Source organism: Panthera pardus, unplaced genomic scaffold (genome assembly GCF_024362965.1).
Source record: "Panthera pardus isolate Hobbes unplaced genomic scaffold, ASM2436296v1 HiC_scaffold_25, whole genome shotgun sequence".
Lineage (NCBI taxonomy): Eukaryota > Metazoa > Chordata > Mammalia > Carnivora > Felidae > Panthera > Panthera pardus.
The window spans coordinates 23,056,574-23,077,676 of record NW_026526821.1 but is presented as its reverse complement, the minus strand read 5'-3'; the positions used below and the strand labels follow the sequence as shown (position 1 = coordinate 23,077,676).

The following is a 21,103-nucleotide window of genomic DNA, read 5'->3' as shown; positions in this document are numbered from 1 at the left end:
CACTTCAAAATATTGGTTGTAAGGACTGAATGAAGCAATCCATGCAAAGAATTTAGCAGCGTTTGATGCTTATCAAATGCTACTACTTATGATCATGCTTTGTTATAATTGCTTGTTTCTTGTCCACCTTTCCCACGAGAATGCAGGCTCCATGAGGATAGGGACTGTGTCCATCTTGTTCATTGCTGTGACTCCAGCAGTTGTCGCTTGGTAGTGTTCAGTAAGTTGTTAGTATCCGAGGCAGCATTTATGTGATAAGCCCACAAAATGCTAAACAAATATGAGGTACCATTTTCTCCACGTTCTGCCTGTCTCTAAAAAGGATTCAAGGGACAAGTACAGATCTGCCTTGACTCACGATGGAGTTAATGTCCTGATAAGTGGAAAATACAGTAAGTCGAAAATTTAATACACCTAACCTACCAAACGTCTGAGCTCAGCCCAGCCTATCTTCAGTGTGCTCATAACACTTACATTAGCCTGCCCTGGGCAAAGTCATCTCCCACGAGTCACGTTTTATAATAAAGTACTGAATATCTCACTTTAGGAGTTGACTGAATACTGCACTGGAAGGGACAAACAGAAGGGCTGGGTGCAGAGCGGTTGCCAAGTGTATCAGCTGTTTACTCCCGTACCCTGGGAGCCCTGCTTGCTGCCGCTGCCCCAGCACCACGGGAAAGCATCCTCCTGTGCGTGCCTAGCCGGGGAAAAGATCAAAATGCAAATTGGGAAGTGTGGTTTCTACTGAATGTGTATCGTTTTCACACCATTGTAAAGTCAAAAACTCTAAGTCGAACCGTGGGAAGTTGGGGGCCACCTATACCATCGTCATTATTATTGTTGCTGCTGCTGCTGTTGTCTTTGTTATGATCACTGTTGTGTCCCAAGTCTGCTATTCAGAGCTGGTCCTTCCTGAAATGGGTTCAGGAAAAGTCTAGAAATAAGCAGGAAGCCTCAATTCACCTGCTAAGAGGTAAGGAGCAGACTGGAGGTGACTGGCTTCCGAAGGGATGTCTGGGCAGAGGTGCAGAAAACTTTGGGGGCCCTGGAAGAGTCCCTTCCTCTTGTCATCTAGGGTCTTCGGACCTGCAGAGAGGTCAGAGGGGCTGGAGTCTGCAGCCCACTGGACACAGAAGGGATCAGAGGGAATCTGCCTGTGGCGGTTCAGAGGATCGTTACCGTCTCTGTGCTGCAGTTTCCAACCTCTCCACTGGGATCTGAGGTTTGTCACACAAATAACTTAAAGTCCTAGATTCTCCAAATGATTTACTTTAAATATGATCAATTTGAGTGGATTCAGAGTTATCCCTGTAATGGTGTCACCCGCACTCACTTGCATTCTTGAGTGGCAGGTAAAGGGACAGACTTAACCCAGAACTCCTAGAACTAAGAGCCTCTCACCTGCACCTCCAGCCGTGAGTGACTGCTGTATGTTAAGTCACTCCCCTGTGACACAAATGCTCACATGAATACTGTGCTGTGTTCCCAGAGGTGTCTGCTCATGGCCTCTCTGTTCTCTGCTGAGGGAGCACACTCAACCAAAAGTTCTGGGGGGGGGCCTTAAAACCCCAGGAGCCACCCTTGACCAAGGGGATGAGGGGGTGTGGAGAAAGACTTCCTCACCCCTCAGTGCGACGATCGCCCACGGCAATAACTTGAGTATCAGCACCCATCTTGGCTTCCCTCCCTTTCCTGACTCATTCCCTGCATCCCAACTAAACTGCACCCTGATCCTCATCCAGGATTTGCATTTGGGGCACCTAGCCTAACACACCCTCCAGAATTGTGCAGCTTTTCTGACCTACAAAAATTGTTGAGAGGTGTCTAAGTCCTGCATACAGCCTTGGGAGTGCATCTACCGTGTGGGCTGTGATGACCAAAATACAGCGGGCTGAGGCTCTAGGTAGGGAAGCGCTGGTCAGCAGATGGTTCTGGTAAGTAGAGGCTGATGGTAGATGGAAACCAGGTGGCAGAGAGCTCTGCCTTGTGGCAGCTTCACCTCAACCCTCGTCAGGAACCCGATGCAAATCCTGAACTGAGGACTCTGCTGAACCAAGGGGGCACTTATTTGTTTTAGTAGTCACTGACTAAGCACCTGCTGTATGCTGAGGAGGCAAAAGGATAAAGAAAGGTGAATAAGAATGGGTGTCCTTGCCCTTGCCCTAAGGGGGTCAGTGTCTATTGGGAAAGAGAAATGTGTCAACGCGTGGGTAGAGGTTAGAGATGAGCCGAGAAATTCATCCATTCATTTAGGATATATTTATTGAGCACTTTGGGTATACAAGCCTCTGTGTTAGGCCTGGTGGATGAAAGAGAGCCACATTCCCCTCAGAAATGAGGAAAGGCAACTGGCATTTATTGGGCTCCTGCTGTGTGCCAGGCACTGAGTAGGGCGCTCCCGTAGTTCAGCTCATCTCCTCTCATAACAAACCCGGGAGGTGGCAGCTGTTCTTATCCCCACTACACAGACAATGCCCAGAAAGGTGATGTAATTTACCAGACCACACGGCTGGCAAGTGGCAGAGCTGGGGTTCAGCCTAGGTCTGTCAGATTCCCGGACCCCAATACTATTTTTTCCCCTTAAATCAGACCAAGGTCTGTGGTTTTTGTCTTAAATACCCACTGAGTGAACCAGTTTTTAAAAGAACAAAACCTGGAAGCAAACCAGGCCAGGCTCAGATGGAGCCAGAACAAGCTTTTGCTGGGGTCAAGCTCCTGCGCCGAGGCCCTGCCTCATCAGCAGGGGCCCCAGCCTGGTCTTGACCCCTGTCTGCAGGGAATCCGGGACACCTGGAAGCTGACCTCATTCCACCCTGAAGAGTCGGGGGAGGAGAGCTTGGTAGAGGCCTGCTCCCCGTGCCCACAGGCCTCGGAGGCAGCTGACACAGGATTCAGTTGCAGCCCGGGGCTCAGGCGCCACCCCCCCCCCCAACCTTCCCTAGGAATGTCAAGGCAGGGCCTGGCTGGTGCAGGGATGGGGGAGGATGTTCAGGTTACTATTACTGCAAAACAAACCACCCCAGAACTTAGTGGCACAAACTAACCATTTTATTTTGCTCACAGTCTGTAGGTCAAGAATATAGACAGGGCACAGTGGGTATGCCAGCTTTGTGATGTCTAGGGTCTTCACCTCCGTAACTAGAGGTGACTCAACAGCCGGCGGCTGGAATCATCTGGAGTGTCTTCACTCACATGTCTGGCAGTTGATGCTGGCTATCAGCTGGGACCTCAGTGGGGCTCTCAGCCAGAACAACTACACATGGCTTTTCTGTGCCCTCTCTCCCTGCACTAGATTGGGCTTCCTCACAGCATGGTGGCTGGGTTCTGAGAGCAAGCATCCCAGGAGGGCCAGGTGGATGTTGTGTCACCCTTTATGACCTACCCTTGGAAATTAGCCTTGCCTCACTTCTGCAATAGTCCCAGGCCCACCCAGGTTCAAGGGGAAGGAACACAGACCTCACCTCTCGATGGGACAGCATGGGGAATTGCAGACCCTGTTGTGGCCATCTTTGCCACATAATCTGCTCTATGTATAATCTGCTCCTGAAAGGAGTAGATGGGTTTGGCTGTCTAAACTAGTAGACCATTGGGTGAGAGGCTGTGCTAAGTGGAGGCAAAGGCAGCATTGTGAACGCAGGATGGGGGGTCGTAGTCTGAGGGGGTCAGAGAACAAAGAGCTTAGATTGAGGTTGACCTTTGAGGTCCAGGCACCAAGGCTGGAGATAGCAAGGCAGGGCTCAATCTGGCACAAAAGAACAGGTATTATTTTATTTGTTTGTCTACTACCCCTCCATCAGTCCAGCCACCTTACACATCCATCCATCCATCCACCTCTATATCTCATTCACTTTCACTATGACTCAATTTCCTCACCTGTAAAATTAGGGTGATAGTATAAACTTCATAGGGTTGTTTGAAGATTCAATGGATTAATAAACATAAAGTGTCTAGGGGAGTGCCCAGCACATATTAAGTGCACAATAAATATCACCTATTATGATTGGCATTAGTGCTATTGTTATTGTTATTCAGCCATGCACTCACAAATTGACCCCCCTACCCCCTCTTTCATCTGTCTGTCCTTTCATTTATTCAGCTGTGTAGGTGAATTATGTGCACATTTATCTTACATGAATTCAACCATATTCTGAGCAAGATAGAGGGAGAGAAAACTAATTTTAAAAGCACAGTTGACTCCACCTGCCATTCCAGGCAGTGGGTGTGTGTCCCTCAGGGAGTATGAGCTGAGCCATGTGACTTTCCAAATCATTCTATAGGAACATGTTACTAAATAGGTTGGTGAATGCAAAACCACGAATGCTGCATTTCAGGGACAATATATTGGATCTCGTGGGGCAATTGTTTTTTGAGGGAGAGAATGAGAGTGGGGGGCTGGGGGTATAGGGGCAGTGAGAGGGAGACATTGAATCCCAATCAGGTTCTGTGCTGTCAGCACAGAGCCAGACTCTGAGTTCGAACTCACGAATCATAGGTCAGGTTTAGCTATGCATGTTTCACCTTTCATGCTCACTTTTCTACCTTCTGCATGGGATGGGATCCACCCCACTATGAGGCCCTGGCAGATTCCTGGTGACACAGATATGGTAAGACCTGGTCCCTGACCTCAATATGCTTACAGCGTATGGCAAGTGCAACAGGACAGACACGTAAACAACAGATCATTACAGTGTAATATGAAAAATACCATGACTTTATTAAAATAAAATTCAGTAATAAAAATATTTTATTCTATTAAAATAAAATAAAATTGCAGAAGCATCCCACTGGTGTTGGGATAGGAAGAACATCAGGGAGGTCTTTGTGACTGTATGACATTTAAACAAAATCTAAAAGGATGAGCTTAAAATTTCAAGACACTCAAGAGGGAGAGGGGCCTGCCAGGCAGAGGGAAGAAACAGCACATTATTCAGAGATATTAAAGAACACAGGGCCTTGAGAAAAGGCAGAGTAGGGTGGGTAGGCAGAAGTGGAGGGAGGTAGATGAGTCTAGAAACTTCATCAGGGCTGGATCCTAAGGGCCTCGACTGCCAGTTAAGGAAGCTTGGACTTCATTCTGCAGGTGCAGGGTGTTGGGGGAGGTGGGTGTGCATTGAAGAAAGGCAAACAAGTGTAAGAATCAGAGTTGTGTTTTGAATAGATCACTCTGGCCCCTACATGAAGAATGGACAGGAAAGGAAGAGTCTAGAAGCATGGAGACGAGTGGGAAGGCTGAGTGCCACTCAGCCTCCAGTGATTTCTAGAAGGTGTGGCTGCCAAGGAAAAGTCTTTATAGAAAATAGCCCTGGAGAGAGTGAACACCTTTCCCCACCAGGTGAGGGCCCAGTTATTGGGCACATTTCCACTTTGGGTTTGAAATCTATTGTTCGGTTAGAGCCTCACAAAGGCTCTAAGTCAAAGTGACAAATGACCCCTCTCAGGTGTTAGCTGGAAGGGTAGCTTCTGGGTCCTATGAAGCATACCTGGTACTGGAAAGGTCTCCTCATTGGACACATAGTTGTTAAGATCTTCTCTTTGTCATAGGTGGCTGCAGTTGGACTATGGGACATCTAGGCTGGTTTTTTGTGTGTTTGTGTTTCTATCCATCCTGGACTTATCATGACTCCTAAATCTGAAGACTCATGCCTTTCATCAGGCCTGGAAAATTCTTCAAATACTTTTTCTCCCTCCCTTCTTCTATTTTCTCTTCTTGGAACTCTATTCATTTGTTATACCTTCTCAGTGTGTCCTCTGTGCCTCATATTTTCCCTCTTCCCTCTGCCTCTCTCTCTCCTCTCTCTGCTATATTCTGGATAATTTCTTCAGGTTCTAGGTCATATTTTTTTTTCTCTTCATCTGAGGCTAAACTGCTATTGAAACTTTCCAAAAATTTTTGAATTTCAATTTTATTACATTTTCATTTCTGGAAGTTTGACTTCATTGTCTTTCAAATCTACCTGTTCTTTTTGGAGAGTCTCTTGTTCCTTATTTGTGTTTTCAACTTCCTCTGTATTTCTCTAAACATCAGAAGTGTATTTATTTTATAATTTCAATCTGATAATACAAATATTTGAAATCTTTGGGGATCTGATTCTGTTATCTGATGTTTCTTCTGTCTTGCTCCAGGTGGCATGTTTTTTGAATGCTTTGAAATTTTTTAGTTGTCAGTTGGACTGTATCCGTGAAAATTCACTGATGGCTAGAATAAGAATGTTTTCTTCCAAGGAGGGTTTGGTTTTGCTTCTGTTGAGCATCCGGAGTACCACAGAATTTATTTTGTATTTTTTATACTTTCAAAAATTGAACTATTTCCTATGAAAAGTAAAGTCTACAACACTTTTGAGGGAAACAATATTCTGATTAGTTGTGAGACTTTATACAGTGGAATAATGCAGGATTCCTTATCTGGATGTAACATGTGATTCATTTATGTTATTGTATATGGTGATAATTTGTATAGTTTTCCATTATATTAATATACCACAATTCATTTATCCATTCTCCTATTTATGGACATTTGGGTTGTTTCCAGTTTGGTGCCATTATGAGTGAAGCTATGAACATTCTTGTATATTACTTTTGCTAAGCATAAACACTTATTTTTATTGGGTAAATATCCAGGAGTAAAATTCTCAGGTGATGGAGTATGTGGATGTTTAGCTTTAGGAGATACTAAATTTACCAATTTACTCTCCCACAAGCCAGATATGAGAGTTCCAGGTGCTGTACACCCTCACCAGCACTTAGCATTGTGTGTGGTTTTTTTGCTATTTTTGCTATTTTGGTGGGGATGTAGTGGTGTTTCACTGTGCCTTAATTTGTATTTTCATGATGATTAATGATGTAGAACACCTATTATGTTTACTGGCTATCTTGATATCCTGTTTGGTCCATGTTCACATCTGTTGCCCCCCTTTTTTGGAACTTAGAATTAATTGGAATTTACTGGAAAAATAAAGTGGTATGTACTCCACATTATGTAACACCTCCTGCAGAGTGTAGGGCAGTGGTGCTCTGGTAAACTGATGCTCAGAAAGTTTTTCTAAGCCTGATTTGTGGCATTTTCTGATTTCCATGGTGTAAATACTCCAGCCACATCTCATTTCAAGCTACCACCTGGATGGCTTACAAAATTCCCAAATATTTAACAAACAGCTCCCATGAGTCAGTATGTACCAACTCTGGGACACTACTGAGTCCGGAGTAGTATCTCTAATGAAACTAATTGATATATCTGCAGCAAAATATGTAAATAATCACACTTATTGGTATACAACAGCCTCACGTCAGTTGAGGTCAGATTTTTTGCCTGCAAATGAGCCAACCAGCAATTAACCGTGAAAGAACTTTCAGTTTACAGAGCTCTTTGGATCCTCACATTCCACTTAAATGATGTGCATCTGTATCTGCTTCTAGTCCACTACTTGCAGATACGTTGATGCTGTTGGGGGGACATCAGGAAATCCTCTTGAACTTGTGTGCACAGCAGTAAACAGTGGTCTGAGCTAACTGACCCCCAAGATCTCTTTTAGTCCTGGGAGTCTGCAGCTCAAAATTCAAGAAATTTCCCACTACTTGTCCACTTTCCTTTATTTTTATTTTAGCACTGCTATGGAATAGAATCTTTGAAAGTTTTTTTTTTTTTTAACGTTTATTCATTTTTGAGAGACAGAGAGACAGAGCATGAGCGGGGGAGGGGCAGAGAGAGGGAGACACAGAGTCTGAAGCAGGCTCCAGGCTCTCAGCTGTCAGCACAGAGCCCGACGCAGGCTCGAACTCACGAACCGTGAGATCACGATCTGAGCCAGTCAGATGCTTAACCAACTGAGCCACCCAGGTGCCCCAGGAAATAGAATCTTTCAAAGCATGACTTCTAGAGTTAGTGAACTCAGAGATCACATTGTTCATTCCATAGAAGGCTCTGGAGTCAGGTTGCTTAGATTAGATTCTTGGCTCTGCCACTTACTTTCTCTTCGATTTGGGACAAGTCATCTTAAATCCCTCTGTGCTTCAGTTTCCTCATATGATCATGAAAACTGAGGTTACAAACAATGGAATTCCTGGGAATTGTCTCTGAAGTGCTGGAACCCCCAATTGCATCAAGTGTCTGGGATCAGTCAGTGTTGGTGGGTGTAGGGCAGACAGTCTGTAGTGGCAACAAGAGGAACTAACATTGCCCACACTTGGTTCCCCGGGGGTGTTCTCTCATCTTTCCACCTTGATAGTCTGTGCCCACAGTGGCTGGTTAGGGAAGTTGCTTGGCCAGTGGCGCTCAGGCCCAAGATCAATCCCCTCCTTCAGGAAATCCTGCACCTTCCTGAGAAATATCCAATCCCAGACCTCCCCCAATCCTGACAATAATTTGAAATCCACCACTGTGAGCTATCTCAGACCCAGTTTCTTCAGTCTTTTTTCCTCTAGAGCCTGTTTGGAGCACCATGATTTAAATCCATTTTCTCTTGCTGAGGGCAGGGGAAGCTGTGATGGAGCTCAGGCCCTGTGCTGCCCAGAACCAAGGGGAGTCCTCCTGCCCAGGGGGTTTGGGGTCCTGGGTGAGCCTTTGAGGTGTGAACAGGCCAGTGGCCCCTCTTGCGAGGCCTTCATCATTCAACTGTTCTGATATGTTTTATTTTTTAACTTGGGGTGTCTATTTCTTATTGATTCTTAGGAACTCTTTGTATGTTCTGGATATGAACCCTTAGTTGTATGCATATATTCAAAATGTACCTTCTCCCAATCTGAGGCCTACCTTTCACATCTCCTAAATGAAGAATGCCCCCCCCCTTTTTTTAGAGAGAGAGAGAGAAAGAAAGTGAGAGAGAAGGTATGCATGAGCAGGGGAGGTGCAGAGGGAGAGGGAGAGAATCCCAAGTAGGCTCCACACTTAGTGCAGAGCCTGACATGGGACTTGATCTCACCACCCTGGGATCAGGATCTCACGACCTGAGCTGGAATCAAGAGTTGGGTGCTCAACAGACTGAACCACCCAGGCTCCCTGAAGAGTTTACTTTTAATGAAATCTAATTTATCGTTCTTCTAAGAAGTTTTTAAGAAATGAACATATTTATTAATATTTTCTTTAGAACTTTTATTGTTTTTAGTTTCCATGTACAGATATATGATCTTCTATCTTGAATTAATTTTTGTGAATGATGTGAGATAAGGATCAACATTCTTTTTCTTCATGTGGATATCCAGTTTTGACTGCACTATTTATTGAAAATAGAAAAATACAAAATAAATACCTTTTAAATACACTTTTTATTTAAAACTACAAAAATATGTATTCTTTCCCTGAATTTCAAGAGCATATCATTAGCTAGGTGATCAAATATGCATAGATCTGTTTTTGGATTCTCTGTTCTGTACTCCTGATCTATTTGTTTATCAGTGCACTGATCCCACACTGTCTCAATTATTATTTTTTAGGGGCGCCTGGGTGGCTCAGTTGGTTAAGCTTCTGACTGCAGCTCAGGTAATGATCTCACGATTTGTGGGTTTAAGCCCTGAGTCAGGCACTGTTCTTCACAGCTCAGAGCCTGGATCCTGCTTCGGAGTCTGTGTCTCCCTCTCTTGCTGCCCCTTCCCCACTTGCACTCTGTCTCTCAAAAGAATGAATAAACATTAAAATTTTTTTAATTACTATTTTTTTAAATTAGCTGATTCTATTAATTAAGGTTTTTTAATTCACCCTTTAATTGAGATATAATCATATTAGTTTCAGGTGTACAACATAATGATTTGACATTTGTGTGTACTGTGAAGTAATTAAACTTTTAATTTTGAGATAATTGTAGATTCCCATACAGTTGTAAGAAATAACAGAGAGCCCATGTGCTCTTTACCCTGTTTTTCCCAATGATAACATCTTGCAAAACTAGAGTGCAATATCACAACCAGGATATTGATATAGATACAATCTACCAATCTTATTTAGAATTCCCCAGTTTTACTTGTACTCATTTGTGTGTATGTGCGTGTGTGTGTGTGTTTAGTTCTGTTCAATTTTGTCACACAGGTAGGTTCATGTATCCACCACGAGTCAAGATACAGAACAGTTTCATTACCACAAGAATCCCCTGTGTTTCCCTTTTGTAGCCATACCCACCTCCATCCCACATTTTCTCCCCCACCACGTGGATCATCCCTAACCCCTGGCTAATCTGTCCTCCATGTCTATAATTTCGTCATTTCAAAAAAAATTATATAACAGAATTGCATACTATGTAACTTTTTAGGATTGGCTTCTTTCTTTCTGCATAAATTCCCTTGAGATTCACCCAAGTTGCCATGATATCAATATTTCCTTCCTTCTTATTACTGAGGTGTATATTCCATAGTGTGGATGTACATAGTTTGTTTGACAATCTACCCAGTGAAGATCTGAGTTGCTTCCAGCATTCAGCTACTATTGGCACAGTTGCTGTGGACATTCATGTATAAGTTTTTGTGTGAACTTAAGTTTTTGTATCTCTTGGATAAATGACCAAGAGTGCAATTTCTGGATTATATGGTAATAGTGTGTTTAGATTTGTTTTAAGTAAAGACTTTAGTTTTTAGAGCAGTTTTAGATTCACAGCAAGATTGAGTGAAAAGTACAGAGAGTTTCTATATACCTGCTGCCCCAACATTTAGACAGCCTTCCCTACTATCAAAATTCTCCAGCAGAGTGGTGTAATTATACAGAATGGCTTGTTAAAATCTATGAATCTGTCTTGACACATCATCATTGCCTAAAGCCCATAGTTTACATTAGGATTTACTCCTGGTGTTGTACGTTCTGTGGGTTTGGACAGATGTATGGCATGCACCCACCATTATAGCATCATGCAGAATGGCTTAACTGCTATAAAAACCCTCTCTACTCTGCCTGTTCATCTCTTCCTCCCCCCAACCCCTGGCAACCACTGATCCTTTTTACTGTCTCCCTAGTTTTGCCTTTTCCAGAATGTCACCAGTTGGAATTATACACTATGAAGTCCTTTTAGATTGGCTTCTATCACTTAGTAATATTCACTTAAGTTTCAATCATGCCTTTTCATGGCTTGACAGCTCATTTCCTTTTTGCACTGAAAAATATTCCACTGCCTGAAGGACCACGGTTTATCTATCCATTCACCTACTGAAGGACATCTTGGTTGTTTCCCAGTTTGGGCAATTATGAATAAAGCTGCCATGAACATCCATATACAAGTGTTTGTGTGGACCTAAGTTTTCAGTTTATTTAAGTAAATGCCAAGGAGCATAATTGCTGGATCATACAGTTTAAGAGTATGCTTAGTTTAGTAAGAAACTGTCTTCCAAAGTGGCTGTACCATTTTGCATTCCCGCTAGCAATGAAACGAGAAGTGCCTGTTGCCCTGTGTTCTCACCAGCGTTTGGTGATTTCCATGTTTGGGGTTGTGGCCATTTTAATCAGTGGGTAGAGATACCTTGTTCTAATTAGCAATTCCCTAGTGACAAATGATGCTGAACATCTTTTCAAATGCTTACTTTCTATCTGTCTATCTTCTTTGGTCTTTTGACCATTTTTTTAAAATTTTTTTTTTTCAACGTTTTTTATTTATTTTTGGGACAGAGAGAGACAGAGCATGAACGGGGAGGGGCAGAGAGAGAGGGAGACACAGAATCGGAAACAGGCTCCAGGCTCCGAGCCATCAGCCCAGAGCCCGACGCGGGGCTCGAACTCACGGACCGCGAGATCGTGACCTGGCTGAAGTCGGATGCTTAACCGACTGCGCCACCCAGGCGCCCCGGTCTTTTGACCATTTTTTAATTAGGCTGTTCATTTTCATACTGTTGAGTTTTAAGAGTTTTTGTATATTTTAGATAATAGTCCTTCATCATATGTGTCTTTTGAAAGTTAATTTTTGTGAAAGGTTTAAGGACCATGCCTAGATTCTTTTTTTTTTTTTTTTTTTTTGCATATGGATGTGCAGTTGTTCCAGCACCATTTGTTGAAAATACTATCTTCACTTCATTGTATTGCCTTTGCTCCTTTTTCAAAGATTAGTTGACTCTATTTATGTGGGTTTATTTCTGATTGAATATTTTTTGCTGTTGAGTTTTGAGAGTTCTTTGTACATTCTAGGTCCTAGTCCTCTGAGCTATAGTTTTCAATATACCCTAAAATCTAGTATTGTTAGTCCTACAGCTTTATTTTTAAATATTTATTTGTTTGTTTATTCATTCATTCATTCACTCATTCATTCATTTTTTTGTGAGAGAGAGACTGCGAGCATAAGCAGGGGAGAGGGGCAGAGGGAGAAAAAGAGAATCTTAAGCAGGCTGCATGCTCAGTGCAGAGCCCAATGAGGGGCTTGATCCCACAACCCTGGAACCATAACCTGAGCTTGAAATCAAGAGTCAGATACTCAACCCACTGAGCCACCCAGGCACCCCAGTGCTACATCTTTATTATCCTTTAATATAACCTCGACAATTGAAAGTCCTTTGAATTTTCATGTAAGTTTCAGAATGAGATTATCAAATTGTCCAGAGGATTTTGATTGGGATTGGGATCTATAGATCTACGTGGGGAGAACTGACACCTCTCAAATAGTGAGTCTTCCAATCTAAGAACATAGTATATCTCTCCATTTGTTAAGGTCTAATTTAATTTTTGTCTACAAGGTTTTGTCGTTTTCAGTGTAGAAGACTTGCCCATTTTGTTAAATGTTTTTATTTATTTTTGAGACAGAGAGACAGAGCATGAGCAGGGGAGGGGCAGAGAGAGGGGGAGACACGGAATCCAAAGCAGGCTCCAGGCTCTGAGCTGTCAGCACACAGCCTGATGCAGGACTTGAACTCTTGGACTGTGAGATCATGACCTGAGCTGAAGTCCTACACTTAACCGACTGAGCTACCCAGGTGCCCCACCCATTTTTTATTAGAGTTATTCCTCAGTATTTAATGAGTTTTGGTGTTATTGCAATGGTATTATTAAATTTTTATTTTATTTTATTTATTTTTTAAATGTTTATTTATTTTTGAGAGAGAGAGACAGACAGACAGACAGACAGACAGACCCCGAGTGGGGAAGGGACAGAGAAAGAGGGAAACACGGAATCTGAAGCAAGCTCCAGACTCTAAGCTGTCAGCACAGAGCCCAACATGGGGCTCAAACTTACAACTGTGAGATCATGACCTGAGCCAAAGTTGGACGCTTAACTGACTGAGCCACCTAGGCACCCCATTAAAATTTTATTTTTAATTGTTGCTCATATATGCAAATATAATTAATTTTTGAACATTGATTTTGTATATACAGACCTTGCTAAATTCACTTATTAATTCTAATAGTTTGTAGATTCTTTTGGATTTTCTACATGTACAATATGTCATCTGTAAATAATGACATTTTTACTTTTCTGTTTCAATTTCGTACATTTCCCCCTTGCCTTGTAGCTCTGGCTAGCTTGTGATGTTGAATAAACAATAATGATAGTGGACGGTTAATCTAAATAAGAAAGCATTCAAATTTTCACCGGTAAGTATGATGTTAGCTATGGTGCTTTCCAGATGCCCTTGATAAGATTAATGAAGATATCCTCTATTCCTAGTTGACCGAGAGTTTTTATTATGAATGGTTGTTGACTTTGAAATATATTTTCCACATCTTTTGAGATGATCATTTTTTAAAAACCTGTTAAAGAGAGTTATATTGATAGATTTTTGAATCAAACCAACTTTGTGTTTGTAGAATAAGTTGCGTTGGGTCATGATGTTCTATGCTATATACCACCAGGTAGTATTTAGTATTAATATTATAGCATTTAGTATTATTATTACAGTATTTAGTATTTTTACATTCATGGAGGTATTGGCTTACAACTTTCCTTCTTAGAATTTGGTAACAGGTTTAGGCTGAAATCACAAGTTGGGACATATTCCCTCCTTTCCTAATTTCTAGAATAATTTGTAGGATTGATGTTTTTATTCTCTAAACATTTAAAAGGATTCACCAGTGAAATCACTTGGGCTTAGAGTTTCCTTTATGGGAAGGTTTTAAGTTACAGATTAAATTTCTTTAATATATATAGGATTATTTAAAACTTTCATTTCTTCTTGTATCTGTTTTGATAAGTAATGTTTTTCAAGGAATTTGTCCATTTCAATGAAATTATCCAATTTTTGACATGGAAGTGTTATATTCTCTTGTTACCTTTTAAACGTCTGTAGCATCTGTCCTTTATTCCTTTATTCACTCCTGATGTTGGTAACTTGTGTTATCTGCTTCGTGTTACCTTTCTATTTCTCTTCTTGATCTTTTTTCAGAGAACTAACTTTTGGATTTGTTAATTTTGGAATCCACTTTTTAAAAAATTTATATTTATTTATTTATGTAAATGTTTTATTTATTTATTTGAGAGAGAGAGAGCACATGCAAGCGGGGGAGGGGTAGAGAGAGATAGGGACAGAAGATCCAAAGCAGGATCTGCACTGACAGTGGTGAGCCCAATGTGGGGCTCAAAGTCACAAACTGTGAGATCATGACTTGAGCTGAAGTCTGGTGCTCAGCTGACTGAGCCACCCAGGTTCCACCCAGGGTCCACTTTAATTTTTATTAAAAAAATTTTTTTTAATGTTTATTTATTTTTGAGAGAGAGAGAGAGAGAACAAGTGGAGAAAGGGCAGAAAGAGAGGGAGACACAGAATCTGAAACAGGCTCCAGGCTCTGAGCTGTCAGCATAGAGCCTGACGCAGGGCTTGAACCCACGAACCACGAGATCATGACCTGAGCTGAAGTCCAATGCTCAACCGACTGAGCCATCCAGGTGCCCTTCTTGGAGTCCACCTTAAATTGAAGTTCTCAGCTTGAATTTTTTCGGTACCTCATCAATACTTACAATTCAGGCCTAAAACCCATGTGGGGGCCAGTCAATGACCATACCTTCTCAGGGGAGATTTTTCTGTAAAATGCCAGGCTGAAACAGACAATTTTCTTTGCTGCCTGCTTCTATGAAGTAGGATTTTTTTTTTTAATTCACCCTTTTTTTCAGTGTTATAGCCCTTCCCAAATCTATAATTTTTGCAGAATGACCCCTGCCTGTTTTGGCTCTCAGTCTTACATGGGTCATAGACTGTGTTACCTGAGCTGTACGTGTCCGCACAGCACCCACAGCTTCCGGGCAGGTTTATCTTCTTGCTTTCACATTCTTAATTTGTTTCTGGCCTGTAAGACTTGTGCATTTCCATATATATATTTTTAATCCAACATTTTTGGATGTTTTATAGTGGGAACATCTTAGCGTCTCTCACGTTAGAACCTTTGCACTGGCTGCTCCCTCCGCTGGAATGCTTTCCCCCAGGTATCTGCAGGGGTGTCATGTCTCCTTCACTCTCTTCCTCATATATTACCTTCTCGGTGCTATCTGGCTGCCCTATTTTAAAATTAATAATCTGGGGCGCCTAGGTGGCTCAGTTGGTTAAGCGTCTGACTTTGGCACAAGTCATGATCTCACGGTTTGTGGGTTCGAGCCCCGTGTCAGGCTCAGTGCTGACAGCTCAGAGCCTGGAGCCTGCTTCAGATTCTCTCTCTCTCTCTCTCTCTCTCTCTCTGCCTCTCCCCTGCTCACCCTCTCTCTCTCTTTCTCTCAAAAATAAATAAACATTAAAAGACTTTAAAATTGATAATCTGCACCAACTTTAGCAACCCCCTACTCTTCTTACCCTGATCCAACTTTTCCCTTTTTTTCATAGAACTTATAACCACCTAACGAATTGTGTCATTTACTTTTTTATTGTGTGTAAGGGTTTTTTTGTTGTTGTTGTTTTTTGGTTAATTGACCAGTTCCCTCTGCTAGCTGAAAGCTCTTGGAGGGCTGGATCTTTATCTATGTTGTTTACTGAAGTCTCCCAAATTCCTAGAACGTGTCTGGCACATAGCAGTTTCTCAGTAAATATTTCTTGAACTAATAGAATGGATAAAGGAATGCTTCCAGAGCTGGAAACCTCTTATTGGACAGGGGGAGAAACAGGGGTCTAGAGAGGGAAAGGAATTTGTCCAAGGTCACCTGGAGGAGATGGTGGCAGAGTCAGGACCAGAACAATTACCCTTGGCCTGTGTCCAGTGCTCGACAGCTTCGAAGTGCCTTCATTGTCTCCTTGGAGCCTTGCCATAGGCCCCGGGTACGAGCAGCTCAGGAAAAACAGTCATTTCCTAACACTGTCGGCCACATTCTTCTTCTGGAAGCATGGTCTTCCCCAGCTCTGCCGCCTGCACCCTCTTGGTTTTCCTTCTGTTTCTCTGCTTACATCCTTTTAGACTCAACTCGAAGCCTGCTGATTCTTGAGGTTCTGCTCAGGTGATTGTCCCATCTCCCGATGTCATCTCTATGAATGACCTTGTCTAATCCCTGCCTTTAATCGTTCTGTCTCCGGCTTCAGCCTCTCTCCTGGTTGCCCATTTTCCTGGACGTCTTCTTACAAGCCTCTGTGTGACCAGGAGTCTCCTTGAGTGCACGAGAAGAGTGTTGGTCTTGAAGAAAACCTAGCTCCGTCCCTCACTCCGTGAGCCCTTGGATCAGTCACCGTCAGTCTCTGAGCCTTGAACCTGCACTCTGAGAATAATGGTGTTGACCTCACAGGATCGTTCAGAGGTTCAATGGAGTCTGCGGATGGACACCTCTGAAAACTGTGGGCCATGGAGCCCACATGAGGGGCAGCACCATGTGTCCTGTAGATACCTCATATGACTCAGATCCCCAGGCGGACCCTCCTCTCCTTTGTCCTTTGCCCAGATCTGCCATCACAAGGGCGGCCCTACCAGCCACCCACACTAGAAACCAGAGTCTCATTTTTCCTTTTCCCCTTACCTTGCCCCCATCCGGATCGGTTAGCAACTCCTGTGTCTGCCTCTTTGACTTCTCTCCCAACTATCCCCTTCCTCTCCCTTTCCATATCTCCAGCCTAGCCCAGGCTCATCATCTCTCCTCTGGACAGTGGCAGTGGCCTCCTCCCATCTCACACCCCCTTGAAAGCCATCTTCCACACTGGCCACCATGAAACAATACACAATCACATCTTCCCTGTGTCCTAAACCCTGTGATAGCACCGCTCTGCCTCCCAGATGAAGGCTGAGCTGTTCACCTGCCACTCAAGGTCTTTCCTGATTGGACCCCTGCTCCAGACTCTGCTCTGCTGCTGTCCCCATGCACCTGCACTCAGCTGTTTGCTTTTCTCTGAAGCCCTTGTGTTCCCTTCATTTTGTTCATGCAGGTCCCTCTACCTGGAATTCCCTCTTTCTCTGTCTGCTGCGGGGTTGCCACAGTCCCTGAAGAAAGACCTGCACTGCAGAGTGGAAAATGAGAGGCAGGGTGTAATCTATGTAGCACGTAGCACACAGGCGTTGTGTTGATGGTGATCCCACACTTCTGCCCGAAATCTTTGGAAATATGCTCTCCTGTTCTAGGCTTAGCCATGAGATGTGAAAGTTGCCTCTACACCCAAGATTTGGACTAGTGTAGTCAGCCAGACGGGCTACTTGGGTAGGGGACACAAGTGCTTGGGGTTGACCAGATGCCCACTGGATGAGGCATGTTTGTGAGATGCTTTGAGTGGGATTCACTAGATATTAAAGCAGGTGGGGTTTGTCTCTCTGCTTGGGCTGGCGGTATCCAGAAACCCTGGTAGTATCAGCCTCAGAGCTGGCTCAAGAAGGCTGAGGCCAAAAAGAGGCTGAGACCCATGAGTCCACATCCTTCTGTTTTCTCCTCTTCACTTGAGGGTCCTTGGGATCCCAGCCATCACACCCTTCCATATCCCACAGCAGCGCTCTGTCTAGGTCTGTGGGGGCAATTCCAGCAAGTTATCTTCTGTGTCTGGGACTTTATCCTGGTTCCACCGCTTGCTCCCTATGTATCCTGAGAGAAGTGAATTTGCTTTTTTGGGCCTCAATTTCCTCTCTGAAAATGGGGCTCTTAAATCATACAAGCTGGAGTATTTGGAGGATCCACTGAAATGGTCCCTCTGGAGTCTTTGGTGTATGCACAGGAAATAAGTAGGCAAGTGGTCATTTTTTGGGGTCCTTCTGCCCCTCGCATTTCCCCCACACTCTGTGTCAAGGGAAAAGAGTTTTTCCTGTTTGCATCTGAGACACTCTTTCAGCCCCATGTCTGGCCTGAGGCCTAACATACAACAGGTATCCATAAGCGTTTTCTAAATTGATCAATAAGGGAGGATGACTTGGGGGGATGGGCAGTGTCCTGGACACTTGGACATGGGGCAAGGGCCATACGAAATGCACCTCTCCCTCACGTCACACAGGCTTTAGCTTTTGGGCCCTACAGGGCCAGGTTCGAATCCTGACTCAGCTCTTACTCCCTCTGAGATCTAGGGCACGTGATGTCATGTCTCCAAGCCTCAGTACCTCACCCAAAAAGGGAAGAAGGGATCCCCATGTCAAAGGAGTGGGATGAGGGTCAGGCCTGACACACAGTAGGTACTCAGGAAATGGGACCCAACCTGTCCTCCTCCCTTCCTCCCTCTCTCCCTTCCTTTCTTCCATGTGAGAGATGTCTCCAAGGAAACAAGAAGAATTATTTTAAGAAAAGAGCTGAGGGCTCGGGTGGGAGCAGATGGTGGCTCGGGCATCTGGGAGGCAGAGGCAGGCGGTTCTGGCCCTTCACGGAGACAATGGAACCCACACACCTCCCCATCCCAGGAAGCACCAGGGCAGGGCCTGGAGGCACATCCATATTGCGGGCCAGAGAAAAGACATTTCTGGCATCACAGAGCAAGGACAGAGCACTGGACCTGTCTGTGCAGTTAACTCACTTCATGACCCTAGAACTAGTCCCAGCCCTCTAGTCTGTTGGCCTGTGGGTGAATAGGAGGCCCTACTGCAAGGGGCAGGGCAGGGAAACGGTAGGATTAGAGGGTGGGGGGCATTTCCAAGTTGTCCTGTGCTTGGGAAGAACAAGCTCTTGTGACTTCAGAAAAGACAGAAAAGACGGTCCCTCACCCGTGTCTGGGAGCTGTCCACCAGTTTAGGATAGCGTGAGTGAAGGTACCAGGATGCTCCTGATCCTGGCAGAAACTTATTTATTCATTCACTCACTCATTCATTCATTTAATTCATATCCACTGAACACCTTCCACTGCCAGGCAACGAGCATACTTCAAGTCCTCCTCAGAGCATCCCTATTGTGGTATTTATGCGCCCATTGTACAGCTGAGGACACTGGAGCTCTGAGAGGCAAAATGAATTGTCCTGGTTCACAAAGAAAGTCGAAGATTCTTTCCCACTCTTGTCTTCATTTTCCATAGATCTCCATCACCTTCAACTGAAAAGCTTGACGCCTCAGAGGACTTCAAGGTCACGATGATCCAGCACCTGCTGACCTTTCTGGCTTTACCTTTGAACTCTCGAGGCTTTAGCTCCAGTGAGCTGCACATAGTGGCTTGTGTGGGCCCAGTCTGGCCTTCAGACCTTGGTGCACTGTCCCCTCATGCTGGAATGCCCCTTCTGTCTTCCCCTTGCTCATCAGGTTAAGTCCTGCACAGCTCGGGCATTACCTCTCCCCAGAAGCCTTCCCATACTTCCTCGATACTCAGTCAGCAACCCCCCAAGCCCCCAGAATGGTGGGTTTTCTTGGATCTCCCCTGAAGACAGCAAGTCACCTGAGGCCAGAGATGTTCTTTCTGCAACTGTGCACCCTCGGTGCCCAGCACAGGGCTTGGCCCAAGTGGGTCCTGAACACTGAATGAATGAACAAGCAAATGAATGGGATAAGGAACACCCTGGGGTTTCCACTACCAGCTTCACTCATTTTGTTCTCCAAACATTTTCCAGGCACCTCCTCCAGGCCAGGCCTGATGCCAGCCCCAGGGATGACAATAACTCGGGCTCTCAATTCACTGTGCAGTTTACAAAAAGCTTCCATCACAGAAGTCACAACCATTTTGCAAAGTAGGTATTCATTCTTGTGTCCATTTTCCAGATGTGGAAACTGAGGCCCCGTGAGGTTGGGTGACTTTCCCAGTCACAGCCAGTGTGTAACAGAGCCAAGATCTGAACCCACGCCTGCTCACTCTGGAGCCCACACTCCTTCCACACTGTGAAGGAATACATGAACACTCAAAAAATTTGGAAAACACAGGAAAGAAGGAAGAGGGAAAAGTCCTACATAGCTCCCTCTCCCCAACCTTGGGATATATCTCATTAACAGCCTGGGAATCTCCTACTTCTTTTGGCTGAGCCTGTGGGTACAAGCGAGTGACTGACCTGGCCAAGGTCACACAGATCAGCACAGTCAGGATTTGAATTCAGACTGTTGGACGCCAGAATTTGAGGTGAACTCAATGTGGCTCAGGCCTCAGGGAGCCATTTCCAGTCTTATGGGAGAAATGGAAGCAAACAGGTGTGGCTTAGTTTGGCCTCCCCCAGAAGCAGACCTCGAGACAGTGAGGAGCACAGGGGGTTTCTTTGGGAGGTGATCCCAGTAAGTAGGAGGCAGAGCAGGTGGAGAGTGAGACGGGGCAGGAGGGAATGTCAATAAAACGTGCATTAGTGAGCGGCTACTAGAACTCATCCTGCTGGGGACCTTCTGAGAAATGGTGGAGAGGACACCTCAGAACCTTCTCCCTGAAGGAGGCTGGGCATTCACCTATTGGTTCCCGACCACCATGACCGAAGGTTGCTCCTGGGGGCATTCACTCTTCTGCCTTTCCAAGTTGTCCTGTGCTTGGGCAGAGCAAACTCTTGTGGCTTCAGAAAATGCCATCATCAGGCAGAAAAGTGGAAGGACCGGTGTCTGGGAGCTGACCGGTGTCCATGGCTGAAGCCGGAGTCCCAGGTGGACACCAACAACAGTTGCTATGAGGTGTTTGAGACATAGAGTGTTTTGGTCATCATAAAGCACTTGGGGAGTCTAGAGTTAACAATACTGTATTGCATACTTGAAATTTGCGAAGAGGGTAAACCTTCAGTGTTCTCACTACAAGAAAAAAAGGGAACTATGTGGGGGTGATGGGCATGTTAATAAACTTGATTGCGGTGATCATTCCACAACGTACACATATATCAAAACACCAGGATGTACCCTGTACATGTATATAATTTTTGTTTGTCGATTATACCTTAATAAAGCTGACGGAAAAAATA

General features: G+C 44.3%; 1 long non-coding RNA gene across 1 annotated transcript; it reads left to right on the top strand.

Annotated features, from left to right (window-relative positions):
- Positions 1-1,841: 1,841 nt before the first annotated feature.
- LOC109272495 (uncharacterized) lies at positions 1,842-21,103 on the top strand. Its single transcript, XR_002082492.2, has 3 exons — positions 1,842-4,604; positions 5,159-5,332; positions 19,941-21,103. It is a non-coding gene; the product is annotated as an uncharacterized LOC109272495 (long non-coding RNA).